Source organism: Paramormyrops kingsleyae, chromosome 15, assembly GCF_048594095.1.
Source record: "Paramormyrops kingsleyae isolate MSU_618 chromosome 15, PKINGS_0.4, whole genome shotgun sequence".
In the NCBI taxonomy this organism is placed as follows: Eukaryota; Metazoa; Chordata; class Actinopteri; order Osteoglossiformes; family Mormyridae; genus Paramormyrops; species Paramormyrops kingsleyae.
The window spans coordinates 8,399,260-8,416,625 of NC_132811.1; the positions used below are offsets into that span (position 1 = coordinate 8,399,260).

The 17,366-nt window shown below is 39.9% G+C and overlaps 1 protein-coding gene across 5 annotated transcripts in view; it reads right to left on the reverse strand.

Annotated features, from left to right (window-relative positions):
- nlgn1 (neuroligin 1) overlaps positions 1–10,265 on the reverse strand; it is a 183,201-nt gene extending 172,936 nt beyond the window's left edge. For 4 of the 5 annotated variants that reach the window (XM_023844276.2, XM_023844274.2, XM_023844268.2 and 1 more), the window contains exon 1: positions 9,803–10,265. The gene's annotated coding sequence lies outside the window, so the exon portion shown is untranslated. Of the gene's footprint in view, positions 1–9,645; positions 9,729–9,802 lie in introns of those variants that run through there. The other variant, XM_023844271.2, reaches the window with a different exon arrangement.
- Between the last annotated feature and the right edge of the window lie 7,101 nt (positions 10,266–17,366).

The window sequence follows — 17,366 nt, forward strand, 5'->3', positions numbered from 1 at the left end:
TAGACTAAATACAGCCACAGTGATCTGGCTTCAATGGTACTTGGTGCCAATATAACAATATTACAATATGCCAAAATGTAGTGTCATATGTAAATTAAAGTAAAAACCTGGCACTCTGATGCGATTTTTTTGATGTTTTCTTTTTTCTTTTAGTCTTGGACATGATGAATATGCTTCCTGAATGTGAGAATGTGAAATTATAGACATTATAGTCAATTTATACCCAAAGACTGCACACATTAATCAGCTTGTAGGGTCTCTCATGTTCAATAAGGAAAGCGCCGTGAAGAATTCGCTGACGATGTCTGGTTGCCCATTTCCGTCAATCATGTCGGACCACAAACGGCTGCATTATTAGAGTCTCCGGGTCGCTCGGCACTAGAACATTCTCCAGCAGATGTTAGCTTTCCAGAAGCCTCAGAGATAAGAGAAGCCCTGCACTGTCTTGGTGAGTCACTGCGGCCCCAAGGCTGCTGGCAGTGCCGTCTGGCACGCTCTCTGTGCTCCCTGGCAGAGAACCGCATGAGGAAGGCCTCCGTATGAAAGACTGGCTCCAGGAACAGTACAGTGCGTTCATTCTTCAGCTCCCCATGCAAGCAAAAAAAGAAACGCCCTGCAGAACAGAAGGCCGCATGGGTATAACCAATTTACAATAGACCCGGAAGGAGCTGAAGGAAGACAACCCTAGAGCACACTGACCCCTGCTGGGCAGGTCCTGCGCTGGCTTCACACGACCTAGCAAGAAAATGAACCATTGCGTAATCTTTCAGCCCCCACGTTCAAGCTTCAAAAAAAGCCTTTTATGCACCACATACAGCATATTTTAGCACTCCTGGTATTCTTATTCTCCTCACATATTGTTGGCGGGTCACCACTGTGGCAAAGCCTATCGCTACGTCGGGCTCATTTCACACTGAAGCCTCTGAGACTCGCATAGGTGAGGCCAAAGAAAGCCTTACAGGCACCTTACGATAAATTCATTATAAAAGTGGAAATGATGTGGTCCAACTGCCATATCTGTTAGAGATAAGGCACGTTTAACCGGAAGGATGCTGCATCCGGAATCACCCTCCACCCCCGTCAAGGAAGGCAACTTAACACAAATTTCCCCATTATAATACCCAACTGTGTAAATGAAATGAAATTGCTAATCATACTAGATAAGTGAAAGCTATGACGCATAATAATAAGTCAAAATCAACTATAAAAAAGTAATATTCCATGGTTTTCTTGTTGCTGGTTCTGCTTTGTGAAAAACTGCAGAGGCCAGTCTGAATGGCCAGTGCTTACCTGCATTTTATAACATCCTATTAAGGTGCAAATGTTAGCGGTGATAGCCATGAATGCAAATGAATAACTTATTTGATTTTCTGTCACTGGAACTAGGAATGACCCAAATAGCCGAGTCTTGATGCATTAGGACCTCGACAAGCGCCGTAGGTGGAACGCATAACTGAAACAGGACACATTTCAGCTTCTCTGTGCCTTGCAACTCACCCATTTCACATTTGCCACAGATTAAATGTAAAATAGCACAAAAGCGTTAGCGCTCTTCCACTGACACTTGACACCCGGGCTCCACCACATTCCACAGTATCGCGCGCACTAATCTTGACAATCCCAAAACTTCAAATTCAATTCCATTGTTTTAATGACATGGTGAAGTTGATTTGTATTCACTGGCCGGCTGGCTAATTCACTGTCACTTCTGGAATAGCAAACAGCTGCTTGCCGCGTCCAGGCTGTATTGCCGCACGGTCGTCTTACGCTGGAGGGGACTACCTGTGGGGCCACCACATTATTACTTCTATAATCCAATCCTCAATGGGTCTTATTGCCGAAGAACGCCTGTCAGCACATTCTAACAGTGTTCTTGGGTCAAGTATGCATGCAGGCTTTTGCCCAGGTCCTTGGCTCTGGTCCAGGGTAATTTTTGTAAGGACAAGTAAACTATGGGGCAGCATTGAACAGGAGCACTTCAGATGATACCATCAAGAACATGAGCATGACTGTGGACACAGCATACCAATATGTCCGTAAAGCGCACTTGGATGTCCGTTAATAGGAATTTTCTGAAGAGCTTGCTATTTTCATGCCATTTGGGTATGTCTGAGAGTCCGATTGCTATGTGCAGGAGGACAATGTGGCCTGGCACTCAGAATTCAAAGTCACACTAAAAGAACCTGGCCGTTCAGAAATCCCACAGCCCATTTTGGACCTCTTTAGATGATTCCGACATTCTGCAAAATAAGCAGTTATTTAGAGAGGTGCTGCAAATCTCAACCCTCTACATACACTACACACAAACCCATTCATTTTTGCATACTACTGTATATTGAACATGTGTCAACATAATTTTGACTATGTAGAAGCTCCTATTAGAATTTCTGTGACTTGTGCCCAATTCATGACACAAAGTGTTCAAACACACATCTCCTAAGAAGCACATTAACTAGTCGATAGGATTCATAGACAAACAGTACACTGTTTGTTCCACAGGGGAACATTTCTGTGCCAAGTACTCATCTGCAAGTAGCTATATATAGTGGCTAATCTACCCATGCCCTGTACCACGTCTTTGCCCAGTCAATTGAACATCACACCTATCAGTTAAACGCTTTGGAACTGTTCATTTTTCAGTCATATCACAGACAAACTCAGGACTGTAGCCTGCTTTCAGAAGTGTCCTAAGAAAGGGAGATCCTATCGACTCACAGTTCCACCTTTCTTTGCCTTAAGCTAAGAAACTACGCAGAAAAGACTTCCCAAAACAAGGCAAACACTGATTTTCTTTTTTATCTGTAGCACAGTTAAGCTCAATAAATGTTAAATGCCTCCTGCCTCATAAAGAGCTTTGGGAGCGCCCACTGAATCTGGTGTCAAACATCGGAGTACGCAAGTGTGCCTGGACTCAAAAGAGCAGGGGGGATGAAACCAAAACAGTTACGGATAAAGGGGTGCAATGACTGCACTGGGGAGCAAAGATTAATTTGAGCACTAGCTATATACTTTAGAGCAGAACTAGAAAATAAACAATTAGAATTACTGTTCCCACAATGAGCCTGTTTCTCAATGCAACAGATAAACCTAATCTCTGAATGAAAGCTTATTAGCACACATTTTCAATATTGAGATTACAGGGTTCATTTGCGTTTTCATTATGATAAATAAAGGAACTAAAGCCTGAGATTAGCAAAAATAATAATAAAAATAATCATTGTTCCTCATGTTGTATACTGAGGTTTTAGCTATCAAAAATATGAACACTCGATCACAAACAACGGTGCACAGAGCTTAAGGTCGCAGTAACCCATAGAGAACGCGCCGAGCAGCTGTGGGGAACTGGGAAGGGTGTGTTACTTTTGTGGCTGGTGTGTTGGTGGTCTTGGGAGTAACTGTAAGTGTACTTGTACCGGTCACAAAGTACACATTACCAAAATCCTCTTTGGAGAACCATACCGCCAATCTCAGTCCAGCGGTTTTCAAAACCAGTGGAGTACTTGCGCAAGAAAATCATATAATAATCCATAACCCCCCCCCCACCACCCACCCAGAATGTCATTTGTGCTATATTTTTGTATCTGGACCAAACTACAATTTAAAGTGGACCTAAGATCTTATTGTCAGGGATCCCACACTTGGTACATTATTATGTTGGATTAAAAAAAAAAGTAGGGAGCCCTCTGACAACTCAAACTGCCCAGGGACCTCCATCCATCCATGCATCCATCCATTTTCTGAAACCGCTTGTCCTATTCAGGGTTGCGGGGGGTCTCGAGCTTATCATGGAGACTATGGGCACAAGGCAGGGAACAACTCAGGATGAAGTGCCAACCCATCACAGGGCACACTCACACACACACACACACACACACACACACACACACACACACACACACACCTATGGGCAATTTGCCAACTCCAATTAACCTCAGCATATTTTTGGACTGTGGGGGGAAACCGGAGTACCCAGAGGAAACCCCACGATGACACGGGGAGAACATGCAAACTCCACAAGAATAGAGCCAGGCTGGAGACCTGAACCCAGGTCCCAGAGGTGTGAGGCAACAGTGCTAAGCACTGCACCACCATGCCGGCCCCCAAAGGCCTCTGACCTTGTTAAAGCACCTCTGGAGACCCATTTTGGTGACTCTTCCAGGGCAGCTGAACTTCACAATTTTTAACGCAGCTGACAATGCAGTCTTTCATCTGCGAGAAAACAAAAACAAATCACGAAACTTTCACTGTCTCAAAGGTAACTATGTTCCAGCAAAAGACGCTCATGGTTTGCTGTATTAAGTGGGCTTGAGAAGATCAAAACACTGTTATTCAAGAGGACCAACAGCTGCATCCCAGTGAAAACGTTGACGACATTTCATTTGCTATAAAGCTTAAAAACGAAAACTGAAACACAAGTGTAAACATGACACACTGATTAGTGATTACTGTAAATTCATTCACCATAATGACTATGTCAGTAAAGAAATCTGCACGCAGGCTCCAATCTAATTCAGCACGTTCTTCACATTTGCTCACAGTTTCTGTCAGGTTGTGCTTCATAATTTGCTATTAATGTGCAAATGTTGGCAGTAATAACCATAAATTCAAATGAATGAACTACCTGTGATTTTATGAGTAATTAAATAAATCAACTGCTTTAAAAGTACCCTTGAGCTCTGCTTTTAATACTTTATTGCATTGTTCCTTTTAATTTTGCTGCAAAAATGTAGAACTTCATAAAATATTCCACTTTATTTTCTCAACAAATCCAATAAGCGTTATGTATTAATAGCTGTTAGAAAAAATATTAGAAATGATCTAAGTTGTGTACATATAAGCTGGTTTTTCTCTTGGGAAAATGATCAAGTTGGTATAATTTTAACTGCAAAAAATAACTGTTATTCCTACTGCAGTCAGGTTAAAGCACATCCTCACTTTTCCCCTCAATCGTATTTTTTTTAGTTTCAAGTCTGTTTTACCAACAACATCCTTGCTTTTTTCACCTGGATGAGTGGGTTTACTTTCATCCTACCAGCTCCCTGCCAGGTCTATGGCTACTGGCACATCTCCTGCAGGCCTACAGTTAGACTCTCACCAGCTGAGACACCCACCCCTCCCACAAGCCAGTGAAATGGTACCACATCCTTTATGCTGTTGGTCAAGCTCAGCTTGAAATCAGCCAGACAGGAGAGCAACATCAAATACTTTTAAAAGTGTATTTACGACTGGAACTGAGAAATCCAAATGGCAAAGCTATGACTAATAACTAAGAGTATTCAAATATTCATAGGGTACAAAGAATAGGAATGTCATAGGTTCTTGCTGAGTGCATGTTTGACCTGTTTATGGAAATAATCAGCGATGCTCAAAAGCAAAACTTTGCATGCATCGATCCCCCCTGGATTCATTCCCAACTAGATTCATTCATGTAATCAAACACAAATGACACCAGAATGGGGACTGAAAAGTTAAAGATCATACAGTTTAAACATTCCTCTTCATCCTTTTAAAATCTGCATCCAATTAAAGCAAGTGTGTTATAAATCGTCTGTCCTTAGAGAACATGTGATGTAATTCCAGCGTTTAGGAAGATCATTCAACTGATGTTAGAGCACAGTGAGCATTAGCAGGAGACAAACGCAACAAATGGCCAATAACCAAGGGACTACTTTTAAGGGCAACCTACAGACAAAAATAAACAAATGACCAATAACCCAAGGGGCCTCTTTCAAGGGCAACCTACAGACAAAAATAAACAAATGCACAATAACCCAAGGGGCCTCTTTTAAGGGCAACCTACAAGCGAAATGAACAAATTACCAGTATCCAGGGGACCAATTTAAAAACAACCTGCAATTTGTTTGAATAGACAAAAAAATAAATAAACAACCAGCTGGTCATTATTTGCAGTAACTGACAATTACACAACTGTGAAGTTTGACTTATCTCACATAATGTCAGTCGCCCTAAAATAACAGTTTACAGTTTACCAAAGTAACAATTTATCTTTCCAAATTACAGACTAAAAACTATAGCTCAGTTAAATGATGTGTGTGCTGAGCTGTTGCAGTTCTCATTTGCCTAAAGAAATAAGACATTTCTGAGGTATATTATTCACATCATGACTACATTGTGTAAAGAAAAGGTGATTTAAAACTAATGACTGATGCTCCATTACCTGAATTTGGAATGAAAGTGGTGCAATTTCTGCAAAGGCTGATGATTACCAACATATTCACAAAGAGTAAGCATTTAATGCCAAGCGCAGCAGACTGCAGAACGTAACATTTATCCTGCATTCTTTCCTCTGAAATTTATCGTAAGAATTTCAAAATCTATTCACATGTATGAATCGCACACATCAGTATTGTGAAGAAATTATTGATGCCGGTGTCTAGACATGTTTGACATAACCATAGCCACACAGGAATGTTAAATTACTGAACAGTGCATGCATAGTGAAGTTTTGCGTGGTTGACTTTTGTATACACATATATATTTCAATCAAACAGCCAATTCATATTGTAACCTGATTTTACTTTCTAGTTATAAAAAATACTTATATAATTATGTGTTTGTTATTGAAATTAATTACGTTCATTGAACCAGAAATACTAGATAAACCTAGAATGACCACTTAATCCATGTCAGTGGGGACACTATGAGCTACTTCAGGATTTGCAAACTACTATAAAACTGAAATGCCCCTGTGCTTGGATAATCAGTTCAATTCTTCTTGTGCTTTGATTTGTTTCCTTGACTGAAAGACTCATCCAGCTGTTTCACATTAACATTAGTGACACGTGCATGATTACAGGAGACTGACCAATCAGCACACAGCACAAACTCAGTGCTAAAGTGAAATCCAGGTCTTTTAAATTGAAATGGTAGTTTACAAACCCTGTCCTAGCTCATAGTGCCCCCACCTGACATGGGTTAGGTGGTCACCCTAGATAAACCTAAACATTTGCAGGAGACTAAACGGTAACCAGCGGATTATCCTGGCCACAGGATCTCCACAACCATCCTCTATCCAGTGTCCATTACTTACATTCATTTTCTGTATCTGATTACCCAATGCAGGTTAAGTGTAAGACCTGTTGCAAGAAGCACAGGGCATGAAACAGAGAGACATGCAATTAAAGGGCACACACTCACAGACAATAAGGGCACAGAATCACCCAGACTGCATTCCGCAAGCGCGGAGATATGATACCACAGACACCATACTGTCTGTGAAAGCTACGTTTCATACGAGTGTCTGTGACCTAGACACCTAAGCAGATAATACCTGTTCATGTTACCTTGATCTTTACGCATAATCTCATAATGCATTAAGAGCACTGATGTTCTCCAGGAAACACATAACCAGTTCAATATGTAGAACATGGAGTGTATTGTGAATCTCAAATTTTGTATTTAGGCTAATTCGGTTGCAAACACTTTTGTGAGCTTGTGCCTGGCCATGGTACTGTTAGTAGCAATGGTACTGTTAGTAGCAATGGTACTGTTAGTAGCAATGGTACTGTTAGTAGCAATGCTAACAGCCTTTGTAGCATTAGTTATGTGGTTAGAGCAGCATTGTAAGTTAGACATTCCCTGAAGTGATGCACAGAAGGTACTGGAGACAGGAATAAGAAAAACAAGCCTTGTGTTTGGCATCTCTCTAGACACTGCGGAGCTGCATGCACTGCACTGCCCCCCCCCCCCCTGCATGGGAGCTGCTCAGGTAATGGGAGACTGTAGCAGTCTTTGCAACCTCCATAATGAGTCTTAACCTATTGGCAGTTCTATCACAGTGGCTGCCCTTTGTTTAAGAGGCTGGGGTTTGATTTTAAATGCAACCGAGCCCTCCCCTGCCACACACACACACACACGTCTGTATTCTTATCTTTGTGGGGACTGCCCATTCATTTCTATTGAAAAGAAAACCTAATCCCAGCAAGGACAACCTTAAACCCTACCCAGCCCTAACCTTAACCATAAGTAACCAAACAAAATACAAAACTTTTGGAATTTTTAGTTTTTTGTATGTAATATGTAATATGTAATATATATATATATAAAAATATATAATATTTATATATATAAAAATCAACACACAGACATACCCACAGACACACAAAGATACATACACACACAAATATAAAAAATTTACGATTAGCATAGCTGTGACACGTTTATGCTACTGTAAAAGTAAGCCAAGACATCTATTATTTCTGTGGCTTGCACTGGCCTATATTAAGCCAATTTCTGGGCAAGCAACCTGTGTAGTGTAACCATTTATATTCACATTATGGTATTATCTATTGGTACACAAATTTTAAAAGATACAAAAGACTCTGTTAACAGAGTTCATCTTCGCGTCTCTGCTATTGTAGGATACCTTCATATCTCTAAAATTTTCAAAGAAAAGACTGAAATCACCATTTAATGTACATGACATTAACCTCAGTCTGATTTATCCAGAAAACTAATCTTTTTCTCAAGATGACAGGTACAAGGTCATAGTTCACTCTTTGTTATACAAACTCAATTGGTAGCATGGATGAAAACACATGTATGTATTTCATTAACGTTTTCCTGGAAAGACGAAACAGAGACAAAAATTTCAGACAGAAAAAAATACTATTTTCAAATGGTCCGGCAATTAAATGTGTGTTGTCTAGTAAATAAATGAAAGATACCGAGCAGTACAAATTAATAGCTAATCTGCACTGCCACCTACAGGCCATAAATACATACATTTCGTCTTGAGGTTAAATTTAAGATACCCACTTAAACCTTGCTTTAATATGCATCTGTTTAACATACTTCTGTAATACATTTGTAATAACGCACCACGTGACATAACAAGCTACTAAAAGCTAGTTAATAAAGTATTACGGCACATTATAAAAACACGATCGATTATTCTGTGAATTTCAATGGACATTACATGTTTATGACTGCTGTTAGGGGGTCCAGGAATACATAGTAAGATTTGCAGAACAACTGTGTAAATGAATTGGAAAATGGTAAATGATTGTTTAATAAGAGAGGGCACAGTATACTTTAATAATAACTTGTCTCTAGTTATACGTGTTTGTATTTGATCCGTGTGAGGTGTCATCTGCTGGATGTGTATGGTGACTGTCACTTTGGCAAAAGCCCTGTCGTGGTGTACAGTCTGACAGAGCTACCAGTCAATTGGGATTAAGTGCTCAGGTCTGAGAGAGGATGGCCAGTCCTACACGCAGTTCTCAAGTGTTCATCTTAGGATTTTATTTTCTGCTCAACAATCACAAATCTGTCTTTGAACGCCATCCACACACACGTATCAAAAGCAGCCTTTTGGGAGAAATTCACTCTCAAACCAGGCGCAATGTTAAAGACGTACCTTGCAGCATATACTGTACGGCATCAAACGCTGGCTTAATTTAAAAAGGTAATTGATGTTATTGTGCTATTGTTTTTATAGTGCGTATATTCAACGTGCGCATTTAATTTAATTTTTAATGCAAATTGTTTCAACATGAGAGCCAATCAAGGTTCATGAAAATAAGGAATTAGAAGAGACTTGCAAACAGGCACAAGCACAAACTATTCTTACAGTCTAGTTATACTTTATGATACTGTTTAAAATGGTCAAAAAAAACAACTCACCTGTTTAAAACTTTGCTGAAGTATAATGCTTTTATTTCTACCCGGTGCGATCGCTTTATATCCAGCCGATACGAAGCCTATACGCCTGCCATAATTTCAACATGATGGAAATCCTGAATCTAATATCCAGTAAAAGCACTGCCAATAAAACGCCTACCTTGTTCGGAAATGCTGAAGCTCTCGGTGTCTATGCACATTAACCACTCAAAGAAGTTGCTTTTTTTCCTCCGGTCTCCTCGTGTAATTTTGCCAGGCATCTTGATACCCATCAGCAGGCTGAATTCCCCATTCAAGTGAGCCTCCGTTACTGGTCATGGAGAGCAAAGTAGTAAAAAGGAGAGACGAGATTTTTTTCTGTCTCGACCCGTTTGGTGCCGTCAAAATGTTCAGTCACGATCGAGTTTATTTTTTATTTTATTTTTCTTTATGTATACCTTATTAAAGAAAGGCACTGAAAGTGAAACGTGTTCTGCCGATCTCGGGGAAAGACGCAGTCCCTTTCCGTGGTAAAAGTAAGTGTAGCGTTGTGGTTAATCAGCTGCTGCGGTGAATTAATCGCCCTGTGCCGGCAGCTGAGAAGCGTAATGTCGTGAAGAAAGGAGCGTGAAGGCTGGAGCGCGTCAGATCTGACGTTTAAAACAGAAGATGTGCTTGCTTATGTGTAGGTGTGTGTCTATATCCGTGTGTGTGTGGCTAAACATGCGTTAATATACTAATCCAATCAAGATTTAGAAACGGAAAATATTTTTTCCCACATTTTTACCTATGACAATGTATATTTCATTTCAAAATTAAAGTAGGCTATTATAATCGGAGCGTTACGGAGACCAGATTCAGCTACACTTGAAGCTTGACGCAGATAATGTTCAACCGGGCATCTTTCAAAGCTAGATAATGCAAGACTCAGCCGTGATAGGATGATGAATCACTAGTGTGACTGCTCTTAATGTAATCCAAAACCATAATAATTACATTAGCTGCTGGCCAGGGGTGCTGTGCAAACTGTCTGTGCATCACTGTCTCAACCATAAGTACTGTCCATGAACCTGGCTGTTATACCTGTGTTTTAAGTTCCGCTTTGGTATTGTTGAATGCATTTTCTCCACTGCCTCACTGTTGCATTTTATTTACTAATTTAGTATTTCATATATATTTTGTATGAAACACTTTGTTTCAAGGACAGCATGCTGCCTCAGTGGCACGTCCAGGGTTATGGGTTTGAATCCCATCTCTACTCTATATTCACCCTGTGGTGATCAGTTTTTTTTTTCCTGCAGTCTGAAGACATGCTAAATGACATGTGGTGCATACTGTATGTGATGGACTCACAATCCTTCCAAGTTTTCTTGCTATGCGATGTAGGGGCCAGGGTCCCCTGTAAACGCTGCTCTGGATAAGTAATTGGAAGATAGATGAGTTTTCCATACCGAGCACAATAACTTGTTTGATTCATGAAACTTTTCATTAGCCACAGTCAGAGATCAGAGAATATTCTCCTATAAAAGACCCATTACATATGAGATTTCCACAGGACCATACTGGTCACGGTGACTACTTAATGTTAGAGCTATTTGATTTGATTTAGAGAACAACAGAGTCGGTCGCCTACCGTTCTTCTAACACAGGAAGTGCCATAGCTAGCAAAGAACCTGCAAAATGTCGGAACATAACGGTCTCTTTAATAGATGCTTTTTAATTTATCTGGTGAAAGACTCTTCATGTCAAGTAATGTGTGAACCTATGATTTTGCAGACTGCATACCCTCGCTTTTCAGGGCCAGATCATCCACCCAGGCTCAGTAAAAGCCTCTGGAATCTCAAGGACAACCAAAAAAGGAATTTCACAATATCAGTGCAGAAATGAGGCCTGCCACATGGTGACCTTTCAAATATGCATGGCAGTGTGACTCATAGCAGTTATGACATACCATCATCCAGTCCAGAGCATAGAATATACAGACAAGTGAACACCTCCCTACGCGATACCCTCACAACTATTTCAAACCTCATTGGGTTTCCCTCATTCTGCAAATGCATATGAATCTTGCACACACAATCATATCAACATCTGGCTATACTTTACAAGTGCGTTTACTATCACCTTCGAAAGGTAAAACCCTTTTAACTAAAATATACTGAAGTTTTATGTGTGGCCAGATATCTTTGTTTAAATTTGTAAATATCCATCTGTTATCTATCTATCTTTCATGTCCATCTGTCAGTATGGCCTTATTTATTTCCAGTTTATCTGGCATGTTACTAAGTCTTTAATTGCAATTCACTTGCATGACAAATCGTTCAGCATTGTTCCATATCAGCTACAGAAACAAGTTTTATTGCATTCATATTTTAAGAGCACACACTGGATTCAGATAGCAATTCAAAGCCATGTTATTCGAATGGGCATTGCATAAACTGTTTGATACCAGTAAAATCCCATTTGATGAACATGCTGCCACATTGCATTGCAATGTGCACATGATCTGCACTCCGTACAGTATGTTATATATGATTATAATTTATTATGTTAATTGTCCTTGCAAAGTAAATTCCTCATATGTGAAAGCACTTGGCGGTAAATAAATGGTTCTGATCAGAGACATCAGATTATCAAGTTACCAAGGGGCTGTGTCACGAAAAAGGATTTTTTTTGCTTTGCCGTTTAACTTTAAAGTAGTCTGGACTAAATATAATTGAAAGAATATGAAGTCAATTTAAATTGGGTACCTTAAATTCTACCGGGGGCTGGAAGGGAGTAAAAACATGGACTGTCGGGGGGGGGGGTCCCCCAAGACTGGATTGGAAAACCCTGACTTAGGGCACAAAGCTGAGTTACATCCAAGACAGGAGTATCATTGCAGAGCACAGATACACACTTAGTCATGCTCTGCAGGGAATTCAGAGACACCAATTAGCCAAACTGCATGACTTTGGGCTGAATTAGGAAACATGGGGATAACATGCAAACTCCACACATGCAGAACAGAGACAGGATTTAAACCCCCACCGCAGCTGGCCTGTAAAATAGCCATCATCCTTACATCATGTAAGGATCAGGGATCTTGTGTTACGTTTTCTAATCAGACATAACACTCCACCAAAGTCTATTAAGCCATGAACCAGATACCAGGTGATTGATCCCCGTATGAAATACCTGACATATTTAATCCAATTTAGCACTATCGGAGTGTGAGGTTTAGAGTTAGGGTTAGGGATTCAAACATCAATTATCAATTTTCTTTAAAAAAAATGTATATATATATATATATATATATATATATATATATATATATATATATCCACACACACACACACACACACACTGTAGGTGCAATATTCTCAAAGTTCTCAAGTTCAGCAATAAAGATCACATAAATTTTAAAGTTCAGGCATCCAAATCTGCCCAAGAATCCAGCTCATTTATAGAAATGCAGCGGCCTGTTTATTTCAAATTAACTATTGATATGTATCCAAATGAATATTGCAGCAGTGACTGAGCAAACACATCAGTACTTAAGCTGAGCCAAAATGCAAGTGAACGCTCTTTTTAAGTCTTTGTTGTCTTGAGAATCATAATGGATCTTTAAAAATCAATTATATATTTCTTTAATAAAACATTATGCAAACATTCTTGTTTAGGTGTGAGGCTACAAAAATGTGTCTCATGGGATATGTCTTTTCTAATTCAATCTGTTTTTAACAATTTTTTGATACATCAATCAAGGTGTTACTTAAAACAAAGATTCTTTTGCATTTCTGCCTTTTCTTCAGTAACTGTCTGAAGAGGCTGTGAGGTCACTGTAAATAGAAACGCAGCTGTAGTAGCCTGTTAGGGAACCAGTCAACCAGGAAACCTCCTCCACTGGGTGACACCAAAATGTACCCCTTCCACTCCCCCATTTGATCCCATTTTGATTTATAGGGCCATGTTGAGAACCATCTTAACACGGCCAAATTATTTATTTCATCTGCATTCCCTGGAAAATACTTTCCCCATACCTCTCTCATTTTATAGTCCATGTCTTTATAGTCCACCTCGATAGAAGTTCCTGTTCTTATTTAACTTGTTCTCAAGACTTGTCATAAAGATCTCATTAATATCGCATGAGAGTGATGAAACATAAATACCTGATGTAAAAAGAACATTCTAGACCTGGTATGATGTAAAACACTCTCTGAAAGCACTGTTCTGATATGGTAAATATGTCATGCTGTAACTTCAAATATACAGCCTCCTAGACTGAGCATATTTGTACAAGTGTAAAAACATTACAGTAATGGCAGTGTGTGAGATATATGCTCTTGGCAGAAGGAGCACAGTGCATATACAGAGCACAGGGATGAGGTTTAATGGCTTAAGATGGAAGTCGTTAAATTTCACTTATTTCGAAGCAGCTCTGCAATCCTGTGAGCTTCTTGATGGAACCAAAAACACGGGGCACGGCAGCGTCAGAAGTGAAATTAGTGAATAAAATATGCAGGACTTGTCAACATGTCGCACTGCAAACTGGATATTTCTTTTTCAGACAGCTAATACACTGGAGCGCTGTTGCTGTACGTTTCAGCAAAGTATTTAATTTACTGCATGTAAATAGTAAATGTAAAACCTTATTTGCATTGGATATAAATCCTTTTTTCTACCAATGGCTACCAATGATAACGATAATTATGAATGGATCTAATATTTAATTTGATCTTTTTTTAAGTGATAGTAGACATGCTGCGAACAGCACATATCCATAATTTTAATTTTTTTAAATAATGTTGCATTTTAATGGCTGATTTCAAGTAAATTTTGTAAATTCAGTACACTAATACTTCACTTGAGGGGCCACATATTGTGCATGAATTAACAAAATATATGAATTAACCAGTAACTAAGTGTTAGTTATGTGCTGATCCCATGTTTGATCATCAGTAATGAATCTTGATGGTTCATGTATTTCATGCATGAGCTTTATTAGTTATTTGTGCCCCCTCAAGTAAAGTCTTACCTTCACTCCAAATATTGAAACATTTCCTTTGCTGGATACATATAGATTTGGTTAGGTGAGTCATGGTCAGGGCACCGTATCACGGTGAAGATCTGGAGGTGGGTCCAGTTCAGCAGCGTCCAATGTGCTGTCTTGCTGTCAGGTGCTGCAGCCACTTCCTCTCTTGTTATTGGCCCGCAGCGGCACAAGAATGGAATGTAGGTCCAGTCGGCTGCCAATTCCAGGGACCCAGGTGAATAAGGGCCCTCCTACAAGTGCACCCTTTCATACTTTTTATTATGTTTTATTTACAATCACAGAAAAAAGAACCGGTCACCTTGAGACCATATTAGAGTCTGCTGCAAGACAACGCAAAAACGAAAAGCTAAATACCAGTAAAACAACATGTGAGCCTGGTCACTACATCATCTCTTCCTTCTGCCTCCCCTACAGGAAACGCAGCTCGACCTCTTACATGAGTCACTCTCATCTCACTGAGAGCCACTGACGAGCTCTCGCAACAAGTGCATTTTTCTGTCTTTACATTTCGTTCTCCTTCGGCCATCTGCTCTGTGCGCCTCGTTTAAAACTGCATCCCCACGCCCGTCTCGGCGCACGATTGGTTGACACGTGTTACGCTGACATCAGGGGCTCCTGGGAAATGGTGAAAATGCCTGCAAAGAGCCGCACTGACAGCGTCAGCGTTCCTTTGACTACTGATGAAGCAGAAATAGAATGATTGTATGAAGGGTGACACTGTTAGAAGAACGTGTTCCTGAAAATGGCAGTAAATGAATGTAATGGCAGGGTATGGCTAAACTTTGAACTTGGGAACCACTGATTCCTCAGAGATTAATCGAAACGATGGTTTAAGAGAATTAAATTGCATGGATAGTGCAGGAGTAGCAGTTAGAAGATGGATGGATGGATGGATGGATATGGGTGGAGTGATATTTTGACAAAGAGCAGAATGAGATAAACATGAGACTAACATTTTAGTAGTATTACTTAACTACAATAACTTTATTTTTATATTAGCTATAAAAATCTCACTTATTCTCTGTCTGGATGTATCGATTTAGTTCATTCAAAATCCTTTATAGATACATTTCAGATGTATCTATAAAGATTATATAGATTTTTTCAGTATCCCACGAGATATCACTGGTGTGAAATTACAGTGCTTGTAGTTCTGACTGTCGAGTTCTCCTGGAATTTGGACTGCATAACGTTTTCAATGTGACCACAACCCCTAACGTGTTTTTTGAGTTATGGTTAATTGAAGTGTCCATTTGAGAAATTGTGTTCTTAGAAAGGCTTCTGTTTGGACCTCATGGTCGTTGATCCACAGCCGTGATATTAAATATTAAAGCTGCTCACACACACTCCTTAGATACCCTCCTACCAAACCACTATTTTGGGTAGCTCAAAACAGGGAGAAATATTGCTGAACAGAATCAACCTCAGTTGAATTACTTGTGTATTTTTTAATGAGGTAGAAAGTAATATATCTTTTTTCCTAACTGCATAAGAAGATTCAAGGCTGAGTATTCTCTAAGAATAAATTTATCTCTTATTCTTTAAAGAACACAGCACTTGGTGTTACTCATTAAAACATTTCTTATTTTGTAAAAAAAATACAGCATGTTTTCTGTATCCCAGTACGCATAGGGCACAAAGGCAGGGGGCATACTGGATGGGATTCCATTCCTTCAAGGAGTCATGCACATATAATCACAGACTGTGGGTAATTTAGAGACATTCAGGCCTCTAACACTGAAGATCTGAGAACAGTGATGCCGCCCACCGAACCACCATGATGTCCACACAAGAGATATGGGCGTGATAGATGGACCTTATACACTGACTAATGCAACATTTGATGCATATGATCTGATGTATAGATCCATCCATCCATCCATCTTTCAAATCCAGCTCAGTTTCACTGTAATCCTGGAACCTATCCCAGGAATCACAGGGTGCAAGGCACTGAACCCCATTTCACACAACGTCACTGACTATGCCAGTTTTGGAAACTGGAAGAATCTTGTGGAACACATAGAGATCATGTAAACTCCACACACAGAGAGTCAGAGGGCAGGAATCAAATGTATATGGCTCTATTTATTCCATTTAGCACCAGTCATCTGACGTATAGAGGAGATAAAGACCCCTCCCAATTCCAGTTTTTACTTCAGTTCCACCAACTTCATAATAAACAACAACAAAATGCTATGGGGGTTAATACAATTAGTTGAGAGAATCTCTCTCAAAGGGTAATAAATTTATGAGGGCGGCTGGCAAGGGGGGCTAAAGTTGCAAGATTGCGAGGCTGCAAATGCAAGACGTGTGTGTATAATTTAAAGTTGATTTTGCAGTAAATTAATTTATCTTGAGTGGTTTGAATGTTAAATACCTGCACTAGAGACAAATGGCAGCGTTGCTCTCCACAGAGGGAGTACGTTACATCTGTCACCCAGCTGTCGCAGTGGTAGCGTGTCATGCTGCGTTATGTGACGTCTATAAAAATAGCGAGCTGCTTGTCAATGTGGCCGAGTGCATTCGGCCTTCCTCTTAAACTATAGGGACCGACAGGCTGCGAACTTACACGGTCATCCAGCTGAGAGTCAGACTGCCTAATTAGCACTGCTGAGGTCACATCAGTATTAAAAAAATAATAATAAAAGCATCCGCACCTTCAAGGATAACACGTCACTGACGACGTATGCTGAGTGAATTGTCTTTAGTG